The sequence below is a fragment of the Kogia breviceps genome, chromosome 1, assembly GCF_026419965.1.
Source record: "Kogia breviceps isolate mKogBre1 chromosome 1, mKogBre1 haplotype 1, whole genome shotgun sequence".
NCBI classification, from domain to species: Eukaryota; Metazoa; Chordata; class Mammalia; order Artiodactyla; family Physeteridae; genus Kogia; species Kogia breviceps.
In genome coordinates this window covers 168,411,179-168,433,440 of record NC_081310.1, presented here as the reverse complement: position 1 = coordinate 168,433,440, position 22,262 = coordinate 168,411,179, and the positions used below count along the sequence as shown (strand labels likewise).

The window sequence follows — 22,262 nt, the reverse complement described above, 5'->3', positions numbered from 1 at the left end:
ACACACACACACACACACACACACACACACACACACACACACACACATTTATTCCCAGGAGAATAAAATGCAGTGGTAAGGAAGAGCTGTTTGATGAAACTGAAACTAACTGTACAAAATTATCTCTGAGCTCTTGACACATTAAATGGACAATGGAAAAGTGGATGCAGAATCCCCTTGATAATGAATCCGATGATGAATACCCTTCCACAGAGGCCAGCATCAGGCTCACCTGCTGAAACAACCAGATTTCAGTGGAATGATTTCACTATCTCTGTGAAATATTGTTCTGGAACCAGGGCATTATTTGACAACTCAAGCAATAAAATAACAGTCTTATCAGTGATTTCAGAATGCCTTCAATGAATTGATAGGAGGAACTACTGAGAACAGATAGGAGGGGCTCAAAATCAACAAGCTCAAAATCCTCAAGTGCTAATAAAGCAAAACCCTGGCAAATCAATGAGCCCAAGCCATCAACAGGCAAATCCCTATGTACTAAGTGACTTTCTTAAAGAAAACTTGTTACATTTATTAGGTTCTTTCATAAAAATCAACTTTACTGAGGTATAACCTACGTATAATAAAATGGATACATTTCAAGTAAGCAGTTGGTTTTTGGTTTCTGTTTTTTTGTTGTTGTTGTTTGTTTTTTTTTTTTTGCGTTACGCGGGCCTCTCACTGTTGTGGCCTCTCCCGTTGCGGAGCACAGGCTCCGGACACGCAGGCCCAGCGGCCATGGCTCACGGGCCCAGCGGCTCCGCGGCACGTGGGATCTTCCCGGACTGGGGCACGAACCCTTGTCCCCCGCATCGGCAGGCGGACTCTCAACCACTGCGCCACCAGGGAAGCCCCTTGGTTTCTGTTTTGACAAACACATATACCAGGTAACCATTCCCCCCAGTCAAGATACAGGCATTTCCATAATCCCAGAAAGTTCCCTTGTACCCTTTACTGGTGAATCCCTGGTCCTACTTCCTTCACCCACCCTTCACCAGGGCAACCACTGTTCCAGTTGTTTCCCCCCATAGATTAGTTTTGACTGTTCACATAGGATTTCATATAAGTGGAATTATACAATATACACTTGTTTTGGCAGCTTTTCCAGCAAAATACTTCGAAGACTCATGCTTGTCCTTGCATGTATCCACAGTTTATTCCTTTTATTATTGAGTTGGAGTCCTGCATGTGAGTGTGCAGCAAGTTGCTTATAAATTCCCTGGTTGATGGGTGTTTGGGTTTGCGTTACTTCCAGTTTTGGATTATTATGAATAAAGCTGTTATGAACATCCATGTACCAGTCTTTTTGCCAACACAAATTTCTCCTGGATAAATACCTAGGTGGAAAATTGCTGGGTCATATGCTGTAGATGTTTAACTTCATAGGAAAATGTCAAACTTATCCTGAGTAATAGAAATCATCAATAGGTTCACTCTTAAAGCACTTATTAGAGAGATTTTAAAAATAAAAGAGGAAACCAGAGTAGGGAATGCCAAAAAGAGCATCCAAAAGCTCATTCAGCTGCTTTGCTCAGAGAGCTGGCAGGGTCCTCTCAGGACAGCTCTACTGGCCACCTGCCCCCCTGTGCCCACTTCACCCCGGGAAAATGGCCACCTTTGTCCCACCTTCAGTGGACGTGTTGTCCCTCCTCAGTTTCCTTCCTCTCCTCACTCTGCCTTCTGGGGCAGTTTCGACTGGCCTGTCGCCGGCAGACTCTCCTTGCTTTTCTAGGAGAGTCAGGACTTGGAAGGACCATCAGACCCAGGGGGCGTGAACCCAGCTCACCCAGGAGCTTCCACCCTGCTCCACTGCTGCAGCAGCATCAGGCCATGGAGCCCCTCATTGGTGGAAGGCTTATGGATGGGGTATCCCCCCTTCCTCCCCCTTGAGAGGGGCCAGGCAAAGCTCACAGTGGGGGCTCCAGTACTTCCCTCTGCCTGACGGGAACCAGTGTGGGCCACCCGTCAGCCAGGCCTGCACACAACCTAGCACGTATCTTCAGAACACAGGGGATCCCAGCAACCACTGTGCCCAGCTAGGCCAGGAAATGGCTCATTTAATGTCTTGTTACATAAACAGCATCCGAACTACAAAATCCTATATGTTAACAATCACATGCCTATTCTTATTATTTCAGAGGTGTTCATTCTTTTATACAAGATAACTTCCCAAGACACCAAACTGAATTTTGATAAATGTAGCTTTTCAATATGTTCACTGACTTATATTTTTCACATAGGCTTTATTTTGTTTTCTGAGAGATAATGAACTCCCCTTAAAATCCTTCCAGAATTCTCATCACCTTCAGTAAGGAAGAAGGAGGAGAAAAGGACAAGCAGGGCGGGGGGGTGGGTTGTAATTCCTCGAAGGCAGGGAATCTCAGAGCTTTGAAGCTTGAGGAGTCAGGAAGCTCAGGGATGAAAGAGATCAAACTGCAGGTCCAAGAGGAACGAGGAACCCTCAAAACGCAAAGAAGCTTCTCAGAGCTGCTGGCCCTGAGGCCTCACCCTGGCCTCGTGCTGGGATCAGGAACCCCTTTCCCATCCCCCCTTCCCTCCTCCTACTCCTGCCCCAATTCTGCTCCAAAAACAGCTGCTGCCACGAGATGGCCACCTCCTGAGCTTGTAACAACCATCTGAACAGCAGACTCTCCCGGCTTCATTGAAACCATTCTTTCTTGCCTTAGAAAGTAACCAGAAATGCAGTAAAGGTGCCTTAAAATTCCCTTATCACTGAAACGAGCAGATGACAGAAGTGCCTATCTGCAGTTTTCATCTTATTCACTGAGTTTTTTAAAGGGGAGCCAAATATATCCGGAGAAAACCATAATTTGAAAAGATACACGCACCCCCAATGTTCATTGCAGCACCATTCACGATAGCCAAGACATGGAAGCAACCTAAGTATCCATCGACAGAGGAATGGACAAAGAAGATGTGGTGTATATAGATACATATACAATGGAATATTACTCAGCCATAAAAAAGAATAAAATAATGCCATTTGCAGCAACATGGATGGACCTAGAGATTATCACACTAAGTGAAGTAAGTCAGACAGAGAAAGACAAATATCATATGATATCACTTATATGTGGAATCTCAAAAAGGACACAAATGAATTTATTTACAAAACAGAAACAGACTCACAGACATAGAAAACAAACTTACGGTTACCAAAGGAGGGGGGGAAGAAGGATAAATTAGGAGTTTGGGATTAAAATATACACACTACTATATATAAAATAGATAACCAACAAGGACCTACTGTATAGCACAGGGAAATAATACTCAATATCTTGTAATAACCTATAAGGGAAGAGAATGTAAAAAAAGAATATATATATTTATATATAGGTATAACTGAAGCACTTTGCTGTACACCTGAAACTAACACAACATTGTAAATCAACTATATTTCAATAAGAATTTTAAAATAAAATTAAAATAAAGTGGAGCCGAGTGAGGGAAGAGGCCCCACATTTACTTGCCGGGACTTCCCTTGGGCTGTTTGTCTGGAAAGCAAAATAAAGGCTGAAGGTGACCCACTGATTTCCTCTCACTCAGAGAATTCTGCCCGAGTTAGGCTTGGCCGGCTAGCACACAATCTGTAAAGACGAAAGTCCTTCTCTTCCTCGGGAGGGCCACAAAGATGCCGGCCACACACAGCGCAGATGAGGCTTCCCCAGCAGGGCCGCCGCCAAATGCTCTTCTGCTCTGGCAGAAAGCCAGGCCCAGACTCTCCATAGCCACCCTCCATGGCTTTTATCTGGGTGACCAGGCAGGGGGCGAGGAGGGCTGGATTCTGGGTGACTCGTAGAGACTCCCTATGAGAAACGCTCAGTGAGCCCCCCATAGGGTCCTCTAGGAAGACAGCTGGAAGGACTTCCCAGGTCATTCAGTCCAGAGGCTGCTTTTACAGAGGAAAACTCAGAGCCCTCAAGGGATTCAGTCCACGGGAACAGGACACCTTGACTCTCCTCCCCAGCTTCGTTTCCCTCCCCCAGTCTCTCCGCCACAGAGGAGGAGGGCCTCCCTCCACCTCGCTGCTCAGACGCAGGTCTGGGAATCGTCTTGGTGCTGGCCACGTCCTGTTTCCCACCAGATCTACCCTCCACCCTCCCTACCCGCTCTCTGCCCAAGGGCTGACCTGGAAGGACCACATCAGTGGGCGACCTCTGTGGTCTGGTTAGCAGCCAATGGGGCAGCCCCACAGGAGATCACAGGAGGGTGGAGGGAGGGGAAAGAGGTCAGTGGATTCATTACTCGGCTCTCTGCCTGCGAGGGAGAAATTCAGAACACTGGCCTGGCTTGACCTTCCACTGAAGGTCACTGCTCCCTTCAAGGCAGCCCTCTCCTTCAGAGTTCCAGTAACTTCCCCCCTCTCCTTGCCCCTCAGGCCTCCACAGTAACAGCTCCATCCTATCAGCCCAGCACCACCACTGTCGTTCCTCCACAGCCCTGCCTTTGTAGATGGTCCCTCCTGAATTGTCCCCCTAGGATCTTGCAATGGTTTCCACTCTCCCCCCCCCACCCCGTAAAATGAAAGCTCTTCTCCTGACTTCTGAGGGCACACCAGACCCGAACTGCTCTTTGCAGCCTCCTCCTGGGCCCTGAGCAGCCATGCAGCCTCCTCTCCTTCCTCCTGCCCCCAAGCGCTTCCCTGCACTGAGACTTCACATGTGCTGCTTTTCCTCTGCCCAGCATTCGTCTCCTCTCGTGGAAGAGGCCTTCCTTAGCAGGGCACACCCTACATGTTATTCCCCATCCCTGAGCTGTACTCACGTCCTTCCAGCACTTAACAAATCTGGGATTAGGTAATTTTTCATTTACTTTTTTTTTTTTTTTTTTTTTTTTTTTTTTTTTTTTTTGCGGTATGCGGGCCTCTCACTGTTGTGGCCTCTCCCATTGCGGAGCACAGGCTCCGGACGCGCAGGCTCAGCGGCCATGGCTCACGGGCTCAGTTGCTCCGCGGCATGTGGGATCTTCCCGGACCAGGGCACGAACCCGTGTCTCCTGCATCGGCAGGCGGATTCTCAACCACTGCGCCACCAGGGAAGCCCTCATTTACTTTTAAAATGACTATCTCCCCTCCCTAGCTCCCACCCATGAGAGTTCCACATGGGTGGGAGCTAGGTCTGCTTTTCAGGCCCCCTCCCTCGCCCACAGTGGGTACTCCAGGCACATTTGCCAGATGAACAGGTCAGTGTATGTTCCAATAAAGGGAAGGATTATCCTTTCATCTGAGATTTGTGTCCTTACTTTGTTGAGGGGTTGTTAATATTGTCCTTTCTTTCATGAAATGACTGTAAAAATAAATGACAGTTATCAAAAATTTTAAACGGCAACCTTATACAGTTCTCCAAAATATTGTTGAAATTTTATGAGTCTATGACATCCCAGATTAAGCAATATTTCAAGGGTCACAGTGCTGGGCCCTAGAGAGGTGACCTGGGTGATGGAGTCTGAAGTCAGACTCAGGGTCTGAGTTCAAGTCCCACTCTATTGCTTGGTAGCTGTAAAACTCTAAGCAAGTTACTTAACCTCTCTGTGCCTCTATTTCCTTACCTGTAAAATAGGGATAATAATAGGATCTACTTCAGAGGATTTTTGTGAGAATTAAATGAATTAATACTTGTGAAGTTCTTAGAACAGTACCTGGCACTGTTCAATAAATGTTGGACAACAAATTTGTTGAGCAAAAATGCTCAGCAAATGTTAGTGCTACCATCATCGTCATCATCATTATTACCAAACCCAGCTCTTCTAAATCCCCCACCAGGGCTCTTTTCTCTTTAAAATGTTATCTCCCAACATTCTCTCTTCAAATAGTATCTGACCACCCCTAAACGTCAAGCCAAAATTCAGCACTTGGAAAACTATCCTAGTCCAGCCAACCAGATTTTCTGGATAGCTAAGCACCAACCTTGATAACATGTGTTTCTAACATATGTTATTTCTTTCCTACTTCTTAACCAATTTTGATGAAATGAGCATCATTATGGAAATGCATGGTCCTGTGGATCCCAGAAACACCACAAGAAAAACTCCATAGGTCTGAGGCTCTGCAGCCCAGGTGGAGGTTCCACTCTGTCCCCGCAAAGCACTCAACACCCTGAGCTCCGCTCTCCTTGTCTGCAGAGTGGGAAGGTCATAGGCACTGAGAGGTCACTGTGGTCCTAATGAGTCATGTGCACACACCGCAAGCTCCTAAAACACTCCTTTTCTTTCTTATTTTTTGGTTAATAATACTATAATTCGCCCAGGAGAACGCCTTAATGTAGGTCTCCAGGCAGAATTCTCTCTTCCTCAAGATCTGCTAAACACCCAAGCCCCTGCCTAGAAGAGAGTGGGGTTAACGCCTCAGGGGGAACCGACCCCTCACACTCTGTACAGAGGGAATTCCTTCCTGGTGGTGTTCACATGACCGACAGAGCAAGTCACCCGCAGGCTGGCTTTTGAAGCTGTGATATTTCTGAATTTAGCCTTGGACAAAGACACCATATTTCCTCACAGCCATTCACACCCTGACTCAAGCAATCTTAACTGAATTCTATTTCCTTTCAACCCAAGGCCATTTGAAGATGCAAAAACCATATTTGTGAATGAATTCTAGCACTTGATTTGCAGAGTCAAGTCCACTGAATTCCATGCTTTATCCCAGGTATATTTCAACTTTCTGAGGCTCAGAACCATTTTCCCCACCCTCAACAATATCACACACCCACCTCCCAAATACACAAATGTATATGGGTTATATAGCCAACAGCTCATGTTAAAGGGGACCCATATTAAATAATATTGTTACATAGATATTAATAAGGCTAAGATAAAAGATGAGAAAATAGAAGAGAGTCTTTGTATCTTTTTAATGTTGTTCGTTATGTAGAAATTGGGAACCAAATCAATGAATTTTCTGACTACAGAGTCAACAAAATTATCTGAATTCTAAACAAATCCTGGAGTATACTTACAAATAAATAGCATAGAGAAAAGATGAAAGCATAAACTAAGGACAGGAAGTGAAACCGGATTCAGAAATATCATTCTTGCGTTTGAGATTAAAAGAAATATACGTACATCTATAATTCTACAATTCCCACAAAGCCTAATTTCATTTGTAAAATACGTCAGGGAATCCTGGCAAGTTTCTGTGGAATCATGCGACTAGGTGTGTCTTTTAATTAAATGCACATCTAGCAATCCACAAATATGAATTAAGCATCACCAATTAGTTAGCACTGTGGAGGATTTAGGTCTCTCCACCCCACAGAGTAAGCAATTTGCAAAACTTCACGCTACAACACGTGAAAACCAGGGCCGCAGCTACCAATTTTAACGACATTCTGTGCTGCAGGGGTTCATCTTCATTCTCTCCAAAAGTGTATCAAGGTCCTGCTGTGTTTCAGTGGAACCAAACGGCTAAGGCTCGGAAAGACACCATTTCAGAAGAAAAAGGGGTGAGATTATCTCTGAACAATCACTCTATTAGCATGAATCTGAACTGTGATATTTGGTCACTTTGTTTTAGTTTACAACCACCTTTGCAAGTGATAAGATTTAAATTGATTGATGGGGAGAGGGTGGGAAAGGAAAACAACACACACACAATAAACACGCAAACACATCACAGGATCCAAATTCACCAAGCAGAGGTGAATGCAGAACTGGTCTAAGCTGAATGTATGCAGAAAAGACTCCCTTCCTTCCTTCCTTCCTTCCTTCCTTCCTTCCTTCCTTCCTTCCTTCCTTCCTTCCTTCCTTCCTTCCTTCCTTCTTTCCTTCCTCCCCTCCTCCCTTCCTTCCTTCCTGTCCTACCTTTTTATTCCATCCACAAGGCCAGGTGACAGCGAGAACACCTCATATTCACCCTGCTTCAAGTAACAAGTTCACATCACAAGTGATGTGAACTTCCAAGGTCCAGTCCAGTCCTTCCTGTATCCGCGCCAGTCCCGTTTCAAAGTTTTACTTCCTAGGTCATCCCAAATTTGTAATTCATCCATAACACAGACCCCTAACTATCTCTTGAGCCATTCCTGGAAATCCAGAGATGAAAAAGGCCCAGCCTCTGTGTGTTCTCAAGTCCTCATGGGATTGGGCAGCCCAGTGGGAGGAAAAGCACTCTGGGATCAATGTGGGATTGCAGTTTGCTTGCATGCTCTGTTCCATGTGTTTTCTAGGGGATTCCTCCCATTCACCAGTTACCCCTCCATGAAGAGCTGCCTCTCCTAACTAGACAGGTGCACCATTCACCACAGGAAGCCTAGGCATCCCTTCCCATCGACGGGGCAGGTCTCAAATAATACCTTTAGCCCTGCAAGGCTTGTTTCTCTCCGTGGATCACACAAAACACAGTCCCCAAGCTTCCATCGTGTCTGTTACCTTGGGGCTGCTTGCTTCCTACAAACTTCTCTTCCTCTCTTCCTGAAAATACCACAGGTTTCTCAACTGAAGTATATTAAAACTTATTCCATTTTAACACATTCTGGAGCCCTTCACAGCATGCCTTAAATTAAGCAGGAACACTCTGGTCTCCAGATGACAGCCTCTCAGGCAAACCTCCCTTCGTTCCCAGGACTCCAGCAAACAGCCCCCTCTCAATCTCCCCAGCCCACTGCTCCCTGTCCAACAGCTCTGGTTTCCCCCACTTGGAAAAGTACATCTGACAGATTTTACATCCTTCAGACCAAGGATGTAAAATCCTTCACCTCCATGTGAAACCTCTACTTTTATTTCCTTTTCTATGACTTGTATTTGAAGAACATCTGGGCCTTTTATTCAGCTTTTAGAAAAATTAGGGAAGGTCACAGCCCAACTAGTTACTTGGTAAAGGTGAAAGGTAAAATTAACTACAATAGCAAACTCTGACATAGCCCTGATTATGTGCCTGGTAGAGTTCCAAGTGCTTTACCTATACTAACCACTAAATCTCACCACAGCCCTATAAGGCAGTCTTATTTCTTACCCCCATTTTACAGGTAATGAAAGTGAGACCCAAAGGAGTTGCATGAAATTAACTTGCCTAGAGTCATCCAATTAATAATTGGCAGAGCAGAGATCTGAACCTTTGTCATCCATCTCAGCGGTGCTGCTCACCAGGAAGGGAACGCTGTTGGCATGACAACAAAGGTACTTCCGTGCCCCCTTAAATGCAGCATTAACTCTATGAACACCCCGCAAGCCCTGTAGATTAGCTACCTTTGTATAAATGTGCATGTCACCTTCAGGAAGAGCAGGGTTTGCCTGGGTGAGGAGAAGGAAGAAGAGAGGAGACTTCTGCCCTTGAAAGATTCTATTTTAATTCTTTTAAAAAACCACTGAACAGACCCAGCCCTGGATTTCAAGATCAGTTTTCAAGGTCTCCAGGCATGAGGCAGTCATCTGAAAAGGGAAGCATGACAGGAGTTTGACCTCTGTGTGGCCTTCTTGTTCTCAAGGTGCTGCTTTCAGATCCGAAAGCGAACAGGAAAGCCAAGGAGCCAAAATCTCCCTAATCTTGGATCAGGTATCAATACCATTAGGCATTGGAAGCTTGTGACAGTAGAAGATGTCACACTCTCAAGTGCTAACACGGCAGCATTTATCTAAGTTTACTGATAAACAATCTAAGACATAAAAGGTCAATTAACTATTTCTAGAAGTTCTATATAAGACTCAGAAACTTGCTTGTTATCCTAGCCTAACTTCCTAGAAACACTGAGTCACAACATCACACAATGCAAGTCCCTCAAACCCAAGTCCCTTTGGAGAAAGGAGCTGGCTGCAGCAAAGGCCCTGACAGGTAGAGGACAATCATTAAGATGGTGATGACAATGATGATGACGGAGAAGATGGTGGCAGCCGTGATCACGAGAGCAAGCATTGGTAGCACATCTCATATGGGTCACGGACTGTGCTGAGGACTCTTCCTGCACTGTCTTAATCTTCACAGGAACCATGAGAGGCAGATACCAGCACAACACCCATTTTTAAAGGCAAGGAATTCGATGAGAGAGGCCAAGTATCTGGGTCAAGGTGTCGTGATTGTGGTCACGATATGAACCAGGGCCAATATGACTCTCCAATTTCACATTCTTATCTAATGCTCGACTGTCTCTTCCTATAAGAAAACCTTAGTATAGAAAGTTCTGGAAACAGGGTATGCTGATTACTCACATTTTCTGGTAAATATGTGTGCAATCAGTTCTAAATACTCATTTGAAAATGTTCCACAATGTTCATGGTCCTCTTTCCTGTCTTAGTAAGTACAGTATACTAAATATAAATCTACTTCTACTTTATTAATAGATAACGTTCAGGGCTATCTCTTAGCTATTTGCCATAACAATTAGGTCTGATTGTAGAGTATTTCAGATATAGGCACGAGAATTAGACACAGCCCAGTATATGTGTGTGTGTGTGTGTGTGTGTGTGTGTGTGTGTGTGTATACATATATAAATAAAATGTATAGAGCAACAAGCTGACCTGCTGTGACAGAGACAAACAAAATGGCGGCACCGAACGGGAGCCTCTGGGTCAGGGCCCAACTGGGGCTCTCGCCGCTGCTGCTGCTGCTGACCATGGCCCTGACTGGAGGCTCAGGGACCAGTTCGGCTGAAGCGTTTGACTCGGTCTGGGGTGATATGGCATCTTGTCACTGGGTCTGCCAGTTGACCTACCCCTCGCACACCTACTCCAAGGAAGAGGAGTTGTACGCATGTCAGAGAGGTTGCAGGCTGTTTTCAATGTGTCAATTTGTGGATGATGGAATTGATTTAAATCAGACCAAACTGGAATGTGAATCTGCATGTACAGAAGCATATTCCCAATCTGATGAGCAATATGTTTGCCACCTTGGGTGCCAGAATCAGCTGCCATTTGCTGAATTGAGACAAGAACAACTCATTGTTCCTGATGCCAAAAATGCATCTAGTCTTGCTTCTAACTCTGGTAAGGTCATTCTGGAGTGATATGATGGACTGTTCACAGAGCTTCTAAACCTCTTCGTGGACTTTTTATCTTCAAGCTGATGATGGAAAAATAGTTATATTCCAATCTAAGCCAGAAATCCAGTATGCACCACAGTTGGAGCAGGAGCCTACAAATTTGAAAGAACCGTCACTAAGCAAAATGTCCTATCCACAAATGAGAAGTTCACAAGCACACAGGAACTATCTTGAAGATGGAGAAAGTGATGGCTTTTTAAGATGTCTCTCCTAACTCCGGGTGGATTTTAACTATGACTCTTGTCCTCTCCATGATGGTATTGCTCTGGATTTGTTGTACAACTGTTTCTACAGCTGTGGAGCAGTATGTTCCCTCTGAGAAGCTGAGTATCTATGGTGACTTGGAATTTGTGAGTGAACAAAAGCTAAACAGATATCCAGCTTCTTCTCTTGTGGTTGTTAGATCTAAAGGTGAACATCATGAAGAAGCAGGGCCTCTACCTGCAAAAGTGAATCTTGCTCATTCAGAAATTTAAATTTTTTTTTTTTTAAAGAAAAGTGTATACACATCTAAATTCCCATTCCTCATAGTGCTTTTTAAAATGATTTCATTGGCTATAGGGCTTAAAAATCACCATTAAATGCAAATGAAGTTACCCAAATCTGTGAAGACTGTATTTGCTGTAACTTTACCTGTAATTTTTTTACTAGTAATTTAAGAGATGAATATTTGGGATTGTATTTTTATTTTACTAATATCTGTAGCTATTTTAATTATTATTTGCATTGTTTTTGTTTGTTTCCTTTCTTAGCCAAATTCTATGAGCTGATCATTGTTCTTCCCCAACTCCTACCACACCAATCACCTTAGTTAATAAGTTGAATACTCAGTAGGATATGACACTCTTGCTCAGAAATGACCCACAACCTGTAATTTGAAATTTAGTAGAAAATGCCCTTTAACACACTTCATTTTCAGTTGTATTGAACTGAAATCATTAAAATTTTATTTGAATAATTATGTGCTGAAATTTTGAGTTAATATACTCCTGATTTTCCAGATCTTCCCTTTCACCCCTACCCAACCCAGAAAATAATTAGAAAATGTTCTATGTCTATTTATTGCTATATGATGATCAGGGAGCAAATTAAAGCAAAAATGATTCTCTCACACAAAAAAAATTAAATTAAATTAAATATATATACATGGTCCCTGACTTACAATGGTTCGACTTATGATTTTTTGACTTTACAATGGTGCAAGAGCAATACGCATTCAGTAGGAACCATACGTCAAATTTTGAATTTTGATCTTTTCCCGGAGCTAGCGATATGCTGTCCTTTCCTCTCCTGATGCCGGGTAGTGGCAGCAGCCAGAGCTCCCACTCAGCCATGCGATCACAAGGGTAAAAAAGCGATACACTGACAACCATTCTGTGCCCAGACAACCATTCTATTTTTCACTTTCGGTACAGTATTCAATCGATTACATGAGATATTCAACACTTTAGTATAAAGTAGACTATATATTAGATGATTTTGCCCAACTGTCGACTAATGTGAGGGTTCTGAGCACATTTAAGGTAGGCTAGACAAAGCTATGATGTTCAGTAGGTTAGATGTATTAAATATATTTTCAGCTTACAACATTTTCACCTTATGATGGGTTTATCAGGATGAAAGCCCATTGTCAGTCAAGAAAGATCTGTATACTAGTAGATGTAATATATATTTTAAATATTTTTTCATATATTTACACTATATATTTTTAATAATTTATATTACATCTTATTTTTATAATGTATATTATATCTTTTTTTAATAACTTATATCTTATTTTTTAATATACCACTTTCAGAGCATCCCCAAGGCATGCTCTGAAAATGGGATGTTAAAAAATAAGATCTAAGAAAATTAATTTCACTATTTGCCTTTTTCTTGTAAAAATTCAATCCACATTATTTTGGTTGATAACTGCAGTGTACTGTCTCAATGACTGCCCACACATGGTGTGTCTACAGCATAAGAGGAGTGCTGAGAAACAGGAAGAGGAGCAAATGAAAACTTAAAAACAACAAAACCCAGCATAAAAACTAAAATGACCAGCCCCCTAATTCTAAGGAAAGTCCAGTTTCTCATAAGGGGCAGTCAATGTATTTTTATCTGTGGCTTAATGTTTTTGCAGACACATTAAATCATAAAAATCCAAGAAACCATATCTCACCTCCAAACCACATAATATATTTTAAGGAATGTGTCCCTTTTCTAAGAAACTGCTTGATTCGCAGGAAGTGGCAAAGTGGCAGGTGTGTTCCCAGGATCAGCCAAAGAAACCAAATAAACTTCCACTGGGCAAACCTGTTTCTCTCAGATAAACAGCCGCCTGCTGCCTTACAGGGGGAAAAGGAACCACAGGACTGTCTGTATGATTCCCTGGCACTTCTGTTTTTCTGCTTAAATTGAAAAGGAAAATGGCAGTCAACACCTATGCAGATACTGCCATGAAGCCAGGCCAATCCCAGGCCCTGAGTGGGCTGGGAGTTTCAAAGCCACAGCTCTGGATGGGGGCCTCACGGGTCTTCTGTACTTTAGGTAGGCATGGAAGAGGATGGCTAAACTAGGAGTTGCAGGAGAAGCAGATTTCACTTGGAAAAGAGATCATTATGCAATTAGCTGTATTACACAATAGCTAGGCTCAGGAGGAGTGCAGGTGGAAGGTGGGAAAGAGTGTCCATCTTTACTTGCTCCAAGGCAGCCCATTCCTTCCCTCTTGCACCACCACTCACCATGCTGTAAATAACCACCTGCCTGTCTGTATCCCCAGGAAGTCAGGGACTATCCACCCTGGGCACATAAAGAGAACCCAATACATGATAATTCTTGTTGCTACAGTGTGTCCTCAAGAAATATCTGCTGAATGACTGAAATAGGGGCAGGAATCAAAGAACATAACTTTCTATTTGGAAAGTGTCTTGCTAAAGGCTTGTCATTGGATAAGATTCACTATTTTGCAGCTCTGGTCTGTTGTGTTGTAAGCAGGGTTAAATAAATAAAGGCAAATTTGTAAAAAATACCAAAGAGGAGCAGAGCTGAACCGGCTTGCTGGAAGTTTCAGATTAAAATAAAGGACTGCCTAGAAGACAGCCAGCTGGCTGCTTAGAGGACGTGGAGTTTAAAGCAAAGTCCTAAGGGAGGTGGTCTGAGGGAGACCATCCAAGGGGTCCCCTAGCCACACAGCCAATGGTGGGGACAGTGTTCAGACTACCTAGGAGCTCTGAGGACTCACAGAGACAGACTGGCTAGGATGGGGCCAGAAGGCAGTTGCTGGGTCAAGGTGGGTCAGCTACTTAATCATCCTGCCAGTAAACATCCTCCAGGAATATTGTGGCTTGCAGTGAAGGAGCTGTTGTGAAAATGACCTAGGCAGACAATCTGACTGCAGCGCTGTAGGCAGGGCTGCATCCTTCCCCTTGGCTAAGAGGTCTCTCATGCTCCCTTCTCCCAAGCAGCCAAAGAATAAGAAAGGATAGACAACCAATGTTCATGACCTCCTGCTATGGACCGCTTCCTTCTCCCATGAAATGCCTATGAGGTTGGTGGTATCATTAACATTACACAAAACTCAGCTGAGAACTGTAACTCACCTACAATCCCACAACTGGCAAGTAGCAGAACCAGAACTTTTAGTTTTGGCCAGGACTGAAAGAGGACCTCTTGCCCCACAGGATGCAGCCTGCCCTCCCAGCCTCAGAGGAGGTCTGATGGGGCAGAGAATTTGACAGCAAGATGCTGCTGGCACAGCCTGCTCCTCTGAGAGCTTGGCAGGCCTGTCCTGACCTCTGTTCCAGAGCCACCTCCATCTGGAGACATAATCTTATTGGAGTCTCAGCTTGATCTGCTGATGTTCAGCTCACCTGCCTGCTTCTAGCTAGATCTCTCCCAACACTTCTGTTAACCCAGCTCCAAATAAAGCAAGAGTCCCCAGACCAACGCTCCTCAAAGGGTGGGGTCTCTGGGATGTTTGTGTAAGTGGCAGATTCCAGGCCCCAACCCACACCCACAGAGTCATAATCTCTGGAAGAGGGACCCAGAAACCTGCAGTTTTAAGAAGTTCCCTGTATGATCCTTATGCCAGCTAAGGTGGGAGAGAGACTCTGTGCCCGGTGTCCCAGGGCGGCAGGGGCTCCCAAACCCCCCCATGAACACCTTCCGTTCATCCCCCAACTCCAAAATTGCAATAAGTACATACTTAAGGTAAAAAATTGGGGGATCTTTTTTTAATTAAATTTTTTTTAAATTTTTATTTTACATTGGAATATAGTTGATTAGCAACGTTGCGTTAGTTTCAGGTATACAGCAAAGTGATTCAGTTATACATATACATGTATCTAATGTTTTTCAAGTTCTTTTCCCATCCAGGTTACTTTAATTTTTAAAAAATTAAGTGACCTATTATTTTACCACGTAGAGAGAAGCACTGATAACATTTTGGATTAATTCCTTCCGGTATTTTTCTATGTATATAGACACAGATACGGTTTTCCTGTGAACAGCACTACACCAGACCGTCGAGAGGCCTGCCTCTCTGCTCAGCTGGGCACAAACACATGCAACTGTGCCACCTAGAAGGGTACATGGGCGTCACTGCAGGCCATCGATGTACAATTCTCCATGGCTGCTGCTGACCCCCACAGGATGACAGGCAAGTCGCGTTGATGCAGAAGGAGGACGGGGCATTAGAATCAGGATGCCAAGGCATTGAACATTTGTGTTTCTGCTGACACTACCCGTCTCCCCAGCCTCAGAAGGCTACCACCTGGAGGTGGGTCAATTCCAACACACTCAAATTTTTTTAATCCTAAAAGGTGAGCAGTGGAAGAAATTTTAGAGGTCATCCAGACCAGTCTCCTCACCTGGAAAAGGGGAACCAGAGTCAAGACAAACCTAGCCTCTGCTGGAGTCTCATGGTGTCTCCTCACCACACCCAGGGTCCCCCAGCCGCCTGCCAGGCTTGACAGAGGGCAGCAGCCACCTAGGGCAGGCCCAGGTCGGGATCAGGGCCTCAGGACACACCTTTCAGATTTCCAGGGTCTCTCAATATTATCACCACAGCTCTTGACCCAGCAACCGATTTTCAGATCCAAGGGTATCTGTCTGGCTGTGGAACTTTGTCGAGGAGTGTCCTGGTCACAGCTATTGAATTCCAAAGGCATTAGGTCCCCACACTCTTGGCTGAACAGCCCTTGTACAAAGGAGGCTCTGAACCAGCTGAGAACCATAGTCCAGTCTCAGGCTGCTTAAGAATCTTCTCCAGCCTTAATGTGATAATGTGCCCCTGAATCAAAGCGCATGGGAGAGTCATGAGCAGCAAGACTTGGCTGAAGAAAAATTACCAAATTCTGCCCACTCAAAACATACCTTGAGTGTTCCCACTCATGTGAGCTTGGTTGCAGCTTCTGGCTCTCTACCCCCATTTCTGGTTGGAGTGAGGGCTCCCCTAGAACTGCTCAGCAATCTGGGGGATACTGTGAATTCAAAGAAGGCCAGTGAACTCGAAGCAGATGGCTAGCAAACATTACCTCTGTCCTTTACGTTTTAATCAGTTCTTTCACTCATCCATTCATTCATGCATTCATTCACTCATTCATTCTTCCACACTGAGCATCTCTTCCCCAGGCACAATGTTAATGGTTTTCAAATACAACTCATGATTAAGGCTCATGATGATTCTGTGAGATGGGTCTCATTCTTCCCATTTTAAAGGTGAAAACTCTGAGACTCAGCGCAATGAACAGCTGCAGGTTTACTGGGAGGCAAATGAAGAAAGCTTAGGGCGTCTCTTGCATGAGCCTCTTTCAATGACCTAGCAATGTGTTTGCAGAATCATATAACTGGTTTTTGAAATTTACACAATTAAGGTATTTTAGCTGCAATTTGTTAGGAGCACTGTCTCTTCCCACTCTGATGCCTCCTCCTCCTGTTGCATTTCCTTTCATGTCAAGTGGCGTTAAGGCACCTTCAGGCATTGCGCGATCCAGCTAAGGGGAACTTGATTTGGGGATAAATTTAGTTTGGGTGTAGTGGGATTGAGGACAGTGGTTTACAGACACTTTAATGCAGGGGCAGGTTATTGCTAGCTGCCTCTGTAGCTGTCCCCATGGCTTCCAGGAATCCGCCTACTGCCTACTGGGCCCACTCACTGTCGCAGAGACTCAAAGGTGCACCACCTGGTACCTGAGATACGTGTGAAGTGGAGGGAAAATGAAATTGAAATATACAGAGCCAGAAGCTAGTCGGTGGGCATTTCTTCCAGTCATGAGACAGGTGGAATTGTAGAAGGAGAAATTAATTCTCACTCAATGATGCTTACTTCAAAAGGGAAGTTTTCTCCTGTCAGAAATATATTTGATAACACAGCAAACACAGCTATAAAAATACCAAACACTTTGCCCCTTTTTGATGGGAATTATGCAAAACAAATTTTATCAAATTTTACACACTGTAGGACCCAAACCCGCAGCCATACAACAAAAAGTGGATGTCTGTGTATGAAGTCACGTTTTGTGACTGTCAGTAATAAAAAACAATTTTATCAACCATGCTAGAAGAAAATTAAATGATCTCTTCAGCCTCCCTTGAGAAAAATTATGAAATCATTATCACATGAAGAGGTGATCAAAGAGTTTCCAGCCAAAAGATGTTAAGAAAAAAAAAGTATTATAGAGGTTTGATAGACAAATAACTAATAAAAATACTTTTTTCTGGATTTTGTAAAGATACATAAGGCTTTTAAAACTTATGTTGGGGCTTCCCTGGTGGCGCAGTGGCTGAGTGTCTGCCTGCCGATGCAGGGGACACGGGTTCGTGCCCCGGTCCGGGAAGATCCCACATGCCGCGGAGTGGCTGGGCCCGTGAGCCATGGGTGCTGAGCCTCTGTGTCCGGAGCCTGTGCTCTGCAACGGGAGAGGCCACAGCGGTGAGAGGCCCGCATACCGCCAAAAAAAACAACAACAACTTATGTTGGATGTGATTTCTTTTCTCATTTTAAGGAAATTTTCACTATCATATCTAATTTTGTATTTGTAATTTTATATTCTTTCTCTTAAGGAGTGTCCCCAAATTACTTAAGCTTCAAGCCCTGTGAAATCTCGATCCATCCCTGGAGGTGAAATATGTTCCCCGGCCAGGAAGTAGCAGATGCTAGACTGGAAGACTTGGAACCCTGAGTATGTGATTCCCTGCACCTCAACCCATGTGGACCCAGTCACTGGGTGGCCTGGGCTGGAGTAGAGAAGGGTGGGGGAGGGTGATAAATTAACCACAGGCTCTATTACCGCACACAATATTAAGTTTCTACCTCACCTGGGTAGGCAGGCAAGAGCAAGAGGCATTTTGAGGACCTGAGCGTGCAACCTGACAAAACTTGACTCTTTTAGAACCAAGTACCCAGATTAAGGATAAATAACCCCAAATCATCACACAGCATCACTGAACCTGATGTGATTCTTCCAGGGGCTTTATTCCCTAGATCTGCACTAAAATGGCAGCCACTAGCCACATGTGGCTCTTTAAGTTTAATTATAATGAAACAGAATAAAAAATCTACTCAGTTGCATTAACTACACTTCAAGTACTCAACAGCCTCACGTGACTAGTGGGGGCCGTATTGGACAGTGCAGAGATGGACTGTTTCCATCACCCCCATAAATTCTACTGTTCACTCAACTGATTTAAATCTTCATTACCAAGACACAACTAAGCTCTCCTGAAACAGAGGGCATTTTCAGGTTAGTGTGGCAGACATGTGAGGAGAAGGGAAGGCCTGTTCAGAAAGAAAAGCAAAGTGGAGCAGCTTGTTTGCAGAGAAGGGTCAAGGGAGAGCCAGAGAGGAGAGAGAACCCGGGCCAGCCGAGGTGTGGAGCCTTAGAGACAGGAAGGGCATCACCAGACACACGAGCCAGGAAAATAACTCAGATCACACCCAAGAACGAGTAAGAAGTAGAAATTATTATTAGCTCTGGAATCAAGGTTATTTTTCTCTTCACACACACACACACACACACACACACACACACACACACACTTTTTAGAGTGTACTTTGCACTGGGAGTCTTTACTGGGGACTCAGTTACAGCTTTGCATGGCTGGAACATCTACAGGCCTGAATTGCAGAGTTACTGGCATGACATCATCCTCTTCCTCAGGCCTCCCCCTCCACTGTCACTCCCCACCCCCCCAAGAGCTACTGCCAACTCTAGTCCTCGGCAGAGATCTGAGGGGCAGCACCCCTTTCTCCTGAGGCTGAAGGGACCCCTTGCTTCAACTCTTCTGCCGGGCCTGACTCAGGGAATAAACCCTCCACCCAACCTCCCATATTCTGAGATTAAAGGACAGCTGGGGGCCTCCACCTCCTCTCATGGGCTGCCAGGGGCCCATCTGCAGTGAATTCTAGAGCAAGAAGGCCTGGCAGGGTGAGGGACCCACACTTCTCCACCATGTCAGGGTGTAGAGATGGAGACAGTGAGAAGTCCTGGGGAGGATGATGGGGACAAACTGTGCCCGTCACAAACTGTGACGTCTTCCCGCATCCCGATTTTTTAGCTTGTAAAAAGCAAGGCCTTCCGATGGGGAAAGAGAAGGAGTCAAACTCACAGCGACGGCTCCCCACACCTGGGGCAAGGCCGTAGCGTTTACTTGACAGTTATCATCCCATCTCTTCCTCATAATATTGCTCAGCCATTCAACTCTCAACAAACAACTCTTAAGAGGTAGCTTGCATAGTGGGCTCAAATCCTGGCTCTGCCAATTGCTAGCTGTGTGCCACTGGGCATGGTACTCATTCACTCCATGCCTCAGTTCCTTGTCTGTGAAATGGGAGTAATAACAGCAGTACCTACCTCATGGGCTGATGTGTGGATTAAATACATTTATACATGTAAAGTACACAGAACTAAGCCCGGAGTGTGACAAGCACCCCCGAAGTGTCTGCTGCCGTGTTCCACGCACTGGCAACGTGAAGACAACTAAACACAGTACCTGCCCTCAAGGAACTTACCGCCTAAGAGAAGGATGAACAAGTGCTAGAGTAACAAGGGTGCTCGAGGCACAAAGGAGGGACCCCCGAAGCCAGAACAGGCCTGATTCCTGGGCAAAGTGACAACTCCGTTAAGTGTTGAAGAGCTATGGGACAGCCACTGTTACAGGCCCTTTTTATATGGTTTCTCATTGAATCCTTGGCCCATTTTACAAACAGGGAGCCTGAGGCTCAGAGAAGTTAAGGCACTTCCCCACTGTTGCCCAGCTGGTAAGTGGTGGACCCAGGATTCAAGTCCACATGTATCTGATTCTAGAATCCTGACTCCAAGTCTGGGCAATGTGCGGGCCGGCCAGGCAGCTGCCTGGAGGACGGTTCTCTAAGGGGCTCTACAGCAGCGTGGGGGGAATGAGAAATGCGGCGCCAGTTAACGCTGGTCTTTGCAAAATAAAACGTCAACAGACCCTACAGGGGCCCAAGAAGCTAGTGCCTGCACCTGGAAATAAACAGTCCACTCAGACAGAGTGGACTCTTGCTCCTGGCTATGTAATTACTGGATAATCGGTAAGGAAGAGGTCTGAATCATTAGCCAGCCTGGAGGCCTACCTGGCTGTTTCCCCACAGCCATGTTCTCACCAGGTGGGAGCCCTGAGAAGAACGTGCAAGCTGGAAACGTGGGCTCACACGTATGCTTTCTTCACCCAGAGGCTCTGGGCTCCCTGGACTGCGTACCACCTGGTCTCACAGAAGCATTTAGCTGGAAGAAGGGCCCCAACTTTAGAGCCAACCTGGTCCTTCCCCAGGAAACTTGCCTGGTGTCTGATTTATGTGTCCCAACTTCAACCCTGGGCTAACAGGGACAAGAATTCCAGTACAGGGGCAGGATCACAGAGAAAACCAAGGAAACAGCAGGCAGGCCACACACTAAAAGCCCCAACTGTATCTCCCAACCCTGAGTTTCACATTTATTTCTAGTCACATTAGAGAGTTTGCATCCAAGCAGAGGTATTAAGAGTTTAATTAAACTTCATCAAAACACGAAACTCAGTTCCCTTAACTGTGCTTCCCAATCCCCAAATGGTGGCATCATGGGGACGGAAGCGATGATGGTGGATATGACCATGCCGAGTGCCTAGCTCTGCCCTCTCTTGCTCTGGGTACCCATTCCACTCGGGTCCCCTGGACCGGGAGGTCCTGCAGGCTGTCATGGGTGTGTCCCCAGCACAGTGTCCAGCTGGCACTCAGGAAATCTTAGCTGGCAGTTGGACGAATGAGTCTCCCTCCAGGTAAGGAGGGAAGCTCTTGCTCACAGAACCCTCCAGAAGTCCCTGATAATTCCTTTCTCTCCCTGTTCTGAGCATGCCTGTGGGCTGGTTTAGCATACAAGCTCACTCAAGAGGCAGCCCTCCAGAGAAGATCAGGGGTTAATCGTGCCTACTCAGGAGCCATCTTCCACAATCCCCCCCACCACCACCACCGTGACGTCTTCCCGCATCCTGATTTTTTAGCTTGTAAAAAGTAAGGCCTTCCGATGGGAAAAGAGAAGGAGTCAAACTCACAGGAAACAAGTGTCAGTGACAGATTTTCATGGGAATGGCACCTCCAGACCTATCAGCGCTTGAGAACTGCCTGTTTCTCAACCGCAATTCAACACAAGGGCAAATATCATCCTTCCGTTGAACAGGGGTAGAGCAGGCTGGGAACAAAGCTTGCATCAAAAACGAGGGGTGAGCGAGATATGGACCAGAATGAAAACTGCTGGACACCCAGGCTGTGAATACTGATGTAAAAGCGTCAACCTACAATAACAAATATTTGAATAGGACCCAACGTAGCTCTCTTTAAGTGGCCCAAACACTAGAGCTTTACTTTAAAAAAAAAAAATCTATCTATTCCCTCTCTGCTCTCCCTGCTCCCCAGCCTCCCCCCGCTCCAAGAGCCACACATGCTGCTAACTCTGAGAGTTTTCTAAGAAGCTGGTCAGAGACCCTGAGTGGCTGGCCAACAACATAGTTCTTTACAAATGAGGCGTAGAGAGCAGAGCTGGCAGCTGGGTGCCAAGAACGCATCAGCCCTGCTCACATCCCACATCTGACACTCTGAACCACAGCCCATCTCTGCCACACGGTAAAGTCTGTGAAACTGAGAGTGCAGAGAAGGGTAGACGGTGCAGAAAACGACACACAAATAAGTAAATGAGAACAGGAACTGAATGAGGTGGCATCAAGATGGGGCAATGAGGAATGTCAGTTCCCCTCTTCTCCGCTGACCCCTTCCGCTCTGGGACCCTTCACACTGACAC

General features: G+C 45.3%; 1 protein-coding gene and 1 pseudogene across 6 annotated transcripts in view; one reads left to right on the top strand and one right to left on the bottom strand.

The window, feature by feature from the left end:
• Positions 1–22,262, bottom strand: part of HIVEP3 (HIVEP zinc finger 3) — a 503,326-nt gene that overhangs the window by 352,632 nt on the left and 128,432 nt on the right. The window lies entirely within an intron of this gene.
• Positions 10,489–11,462, top strand: LOC131745632 (transmembrane protein 59-like; annotated as a pseudogene).